This window comes from Tursiops truncatus, chromosome 1, assembly GCF_011762595.2.
Source record: "Tursiops truncatus isolate mTurTru1 chromosome 1, mTurTru1.mat.Y, whole genome shotgun sequence".
Lineage (NCBI taxonomy): Eukaryota > Metazoa > Chordata > Mammalia > Artiodactyla > Delphinidae > Tursiops > Tursiops truncatus.
Window position 1 is genome coordinate 69161883 of NC_047034.1, and position 5771 is coordinate 69167653.

Genomic DNA, 5771 nt, shown 5'->3' on the forward strand with positions numbered 1-5771 from the left:
AATAAATTGATAAATAGCACACAAAGAAAAGTGTAACATCAATTAGATATTGCTCCTTCCACTCAGGAGGCAGCAACTACTACGTTATTAGTCCTTTCACCATAAAAAAAAAATAATAAAGTGGGAAAAACGTATGAATCAATTGTTTTCAGATTTTAGACAATAGGCAGTGAAAGACTGTGATTCTGGAGAGAATAAAAACACAAAAGTTAAGCTCCACGATTGCCCTGAGCTTTTGCTTAGAGGCTCTTTGCAAAACATGGCATAGGGAAGTAGAGTTTAAGCATAAACTGAGGAGACAAATGTTGAAATTTAGAGATGGCAATGTGGCTGGAACTTGTGGGGCAGAGTAGCAGAGAAGAGGAAGCTGCACAAAATAAAACCTGCAGAACTATGCATAAGCATCTCTTGGTCTTTTGCAGAATACTAAGGTATGCGTATGTGGAGCCAGGAATTAGAAGGCTGGCATAGAACTATTATGGGGAAATGTGAACTAAACAGAGGTTCTGATGTTTACATTTGGCTGCGAGACATTGGTGTTTGACAAACTAGAGCAGAGAAGCTTAACTAAACGTCCTGGGCCTTCAATTGAGACACTAGTAAGACCATACCTAAGGAATAGAGCCACTCTAACTCTAAAGTAAAGACTGAGTCCTGCCCTATCAAACAGAGAGTTCAATCAGGTCAAGCTGAACAGGATCCACAAGTAACCTATACACAACAGAACAATGTTCAATGCTAAAAAATACAGCACACCACACATGAAATTCAAAATCTCCAGCATTCACTAAAAAACTACTAGGTAGGGCTTCCCTGGTGGTGCAGTGGTTGAGAGTCTGCCTGCCAATGCAGGGGACACGGGTTCATGCCCCAGTCCGGGAGGATCCCACATGCTGCGGAGTGGCTGGGCCCGTGAGCCATGGCCGCTGAGCCTGCGTGTCCGGAGCCTGTGCTCTGCAATGGGAGAGGCCACGACAATGAGAGGCCCATGTACCACAAAACAAACAAACAAAAACTATTAGATATATGAAGAAGCAGAAAATGTCACTAATAGTCAGAAGAAAATCAGAAGAAAGAGATACATACATGAAAGAGGTGATGGAATTAGCAGGCAAGAATGTTAAAACATTTACAAATATTACATATATATTCAAGGATTAAAAGAAACCATGAATATAATGAGAAGAATGAAAGATATAAAATAACAAATGTGCCTTCTAGACATAAAAGAAACACATTATCTGCAAAGAACATTTCACTGGATTAGATTAATAGCAGATTAGGAACTGTAGAAGAAAAGATAATTTAACTTGAAGAAAAAGCAATAGAAATTACCAAGAAAGGAGACATAAATAAAAGTTCAGAAACACAGTTTCAGGAACCTGTGGAAAAAAATTCAAACAACCCAATATAAAACCAATTAGAATCCCAGAAAGAAAGAATAGAGAGGAGGAGTGCAGTAAAAATATTTGGATAAATAACAGCAGTACTATTTTAAAATGATAAAAAATTATAAACCCACATAATAGTGCAGGTCAATAAAGTGCAAGTAAGAGAAACACACACACACACACACACACACACACACACAAAACACATACCAAGACACAGCCAAATCACATTGCTGAAACCAATGAAGAAGAGGAAAACATCTTAAAAGCAGCAAGAGAAAAAAATTATGTATAGAGAAATGCAGAAAAAATTCAGACTTCTTAAAAACAATGCAAGTCAGAAGACAATGGAACAATATCTTTAACAAGCTAAACAAAGAAGTCTACAAACTTAAAATTTCATATTCAGAGAAAATAGATGTTTTGAGTGTTCATGAAACAATGATCAAAGTAGACCATTTTCTGGGCTTTAAAATAAGTCTTAATAAATATAAATGGATTAAAATTATATAACATATCTTGCACGATCATGATTGAATTAAATTAGAAATAAATAACAAATGAATATGGAAGAATCCAAAAATATTAAAAAATTAAACAACATACTTTTGAATATCTCATACATCAAAGAAGAAATCACAGGGGTAATTGGGACATATCTTAAACTGAATGAAAATGCAAGATATAAAAACTTGTGTGATAGAACTAAAGTAGTTCTTAGAGTTTTATAGTTTTGAATGCTTATATTGGTAAAGAAGAAAGGTCCAGATTCAATGATCAGAGCTTCCACTTTAAGAAGCTTAAAAGGGAAGAGGAAATTAAAACCAAATTGAAAAGAAGAAAATAAATAATAAAGATGAAAACCAAAATGAATTAAATAGAAAACAAAATAAAATAAATGAAACCAAAAGCTTTTAAAAAATAAACAAATTTGATAAACTTCTAGTCAGACTAACCAAGAAAAAAAGTCACAATTAAAAAAGGTAGATTACTACAGATCCTGTATGTATTAAAAGGTAAAGAAAGGAAGATCATGAGAAACTTCCTGTAAATCACTTCAACCACTTACATGAAGTTGATAAAGTCTTTCAAAGTCACAGATGACCAAATTTGACCCAAGAAAAAATAGAAAATATGAGTGATCCTGCTTTCCCAGCAGGCCCCATGCAGCGCCTGTGCACTCAGTGACCTTTCCAAGTTGTCTGTTGTGAGTTAGGGTGACCTGAGATGCTGATCCTGTGCCCGAGATGCTTCAAAGCCTTATTAAGAATGTTTGGATCCCCATGATACCCTACTATACCCAAGTTTACCAGGAGATTTGGGTAGGAATGGGGTTGATGGGCTTCATCTTTTATAAAATCAGGAGTGCTGATAAAAGAAGTAAAGCCTTGAAAGCTTCTGGTCCTGTGCCTGCTCATGGTCATCATTAACCAGCTTTCTTTGAATGGGATGTTGGTCTGTCTATGTTGTAGGCAGGTCACAAACATGGGACATTGTGTTGACTTGTAGCAGGGCTGATGCCCTTGTGCATGAATAAATGTACCTGTGAGACCCACAGAAAGAAAAGAAAAGAAAAGAAATATGAGTGGTCCTATTTTTATTAAATAAATTAAATTAAATTTGATTCTCCCACAAAGAATACTCCAGGCTTCAATGGCATCACTGGTAAATTCTATCAAAGATTTACAGAACTTGTACAAATTCTTCACAAACTTCCAGATTAGGGAGGAAGTGAGAGTGTTTTTCACTTTATGAGGCCAGCTTCATTCAAATTCAAAACCAGACGGTCTTTACACATAACACACATAAAAAGGTAATGAAAGAAAAATATCCCTCATAAACATACTTGCAAAAATCGTTAAGAAAATACTAGTAAATAAAATCTAACAATATGTAAATGGATCATGCACCATGAACAAGTAGGTTTACTGTTGGTAATAAAAGATGGGTATAACATTTGAAAATCAATCAATGAAATTCACCATATTCATAATAAAGGAAAAAAATCATATATGATTAACTTGATTGATTCAGAAAAAAAATAGATAATGTTTAGATTGCATTCATGAAAAAAATCTTGGAAATGTAGAAATTGAAGGGAATTTTCATAACTGACATATTACTGTAATTAATGGTGAAAGACACTGTTTTATCTCTTAGAACAAGAGTAATGCAAATGTACATTTTATCACTTATATTCAATATTGTCCTGTTTCTAACTAGGGCAACAAAGTTAGGAAAAGGAATTAAAGGCATTTTAAAAAGGCATTACAATTGTAAATGAATAAATACAAATTGTCTTTATTCACACATTGTCTGTTTTTGTTTATAGAAAAATTCTACGGCCATACCACTCTGAATGTGCCTGATCTCATCTGTTTATAGAAAAAGCCCAAGAAATTAATAGAAAATGTACTAGAATTAAAAAGTAAATTTAACTAGTTTTCAGAATACAAGACCAACATATACAAATATATTGTATTCTAAATAATAGCAAAAATTAGAAAACAATTTTAAATATCATTAAAAGTCATTAAAAATAATACTTAGTGGGCTTCCCTGGTGGCGCAGTGGTTGAGAGTCCACCTGCCGATGCAGGGGATACGGGTTCATGCCCCGGTCGGGGAAGATCCCACATGCCGCGGAGCAGCTGGGCCCGTGAGCCATGGCCGCTGAGCCTGCGTATCCGGAGCCTGTGCTCCGCAACGGGAGAGACCACAACAGTGAGAGGCCCGCATAGTGCAAAAAATAATAATAATAATAATACTTAGTGATAACTTTTACAAATATGTGAAGACGTCTTCACAGAAAACTATACATTATTGCTGAGAGAAATTAAAGAAAGCATGAATAAGTAAAGATATGTATTATGCACATGGATTGGAAGTTTAATATTGTTAACATGTCAATTCCCCCTAAGTTAGTGTATAAATTCAAACAATCTCAACCAAAATTCCTGCAGGCTTTGTAAGATAGAAGTTGATAAGTCAGTTTAAAATTTATATGTACATGCAAAAGACCTAGAACAGCCAAAACAATTTTTACAAAGAAGAAAGGAGAATAAAGAGATTTACCATAAATCTACATTAAACTAAATGCCATGGCTATGGAATAATAAAATACATATGAATTGTAACAGAATGGAGAATATAGAATTATTAGATCCATGCATATAAACTACTTTTCAACAATAAGGCTGAAGTATTTCAGTACAAAATGATGATTTTAAATATTTTACATTGGGTTATCTTTTTATTTTTGAGTTGTAAGAGTTCTTTGTATATTTTGGGTACTAGACCCTTATCAGATATGATTTGAAAATAATTTTTTCCCTTCTGTAGGTTGTCTTTTTTTAAATTAAATTAAATTTTTTAAACATCTTTATTGGAGTGTAATTACTTTACAGTGTTGTGTTAGTTTCTATTGTATAACAAATTGAATCAGTTATATGTATACATATATCTCCATATTCCCTGCCTGTTGTGTCTCCCTTCCACCCTCCCTATCCCACCCCGCTAGGTGATCACAAAGCACTAAGCTGTTCTCCCTGTGCTATGCGGATGCTTCACACTAACTATCTGTTTTACATTTGGTAGTGTATAAAAGTCATTGCTACTCTTTCACTTTGTTCCAGCTTCCCCTTCCCCATGTCCTCAAGTCCATTCCCTACCTCTGTATCTTTATTTCTGTCCTGTCCCTAGGTTCATAAGAACCATTTTTTTTTAAGATTCCATATATATGTGTTAGCATACAGTATTTGTTTTTCTCTCTCTGACTTATTTCACTCTGTATGACAGACTCTAGGTCCATCCACCTGACTACAAATAACTCAATTTCGTTTCTTTTTATGGCTGAGTAATATTCCATTGTATATATGTGCCACATCTTCTTTAACCATTCATCTGTCGATGGACACTTAGGTTGCTTCCATGTCCTGGCTGTTGTAAATAGAGCTGCAATGAACATTGTGGTACATGTCTCTTTTTGAATTATGTTTTTTTTAGGGTATATACCCAGCAGTGGGATTGCTGGGTCATATGATAGTTCTATTTTTAGTTTTTTAAGGAACCTCCATACTGTTCTCCATAGTGGCTGTATCAATTTACATTCCCACCAACAATGCAAGAGAGTTCCCTTTTCTCCACACCCTCTCCAGCATTTATTGTTTGTAGATTTTTTGATGATGGCCATTCTGACTGGTGTGAGGTGATACCTCATTCTGGTTTTGATTTGCATTTCTCTAACTATTAGTGATGTTGAGCACCCTTTCATGTGTTTGTTGGCAATTTGTACATCTCCTTTGGAACAATGTCTATTTAGGTCTGCTGCCCATTTTTGGATTGGGTTGTTTGTTTTTTTGATATTGAGCTGCATGAGCTA

General features: G+C 34.8%; 1 pseudogene; it reads left to right on the top strand.

Annotated features, from left to right (window-relative positions):
* The first annotated feature begins 2638 nt into the window (after positions 1-2638).
* Positions 2639-2821, top strand: LOC101329211 (ATP synthase F(0) complex subunit j, mitochondrial pseudogene; annotated as a pseudogene).
* Positions 2822-5771: the final 2950 nt, after the last annotated feature.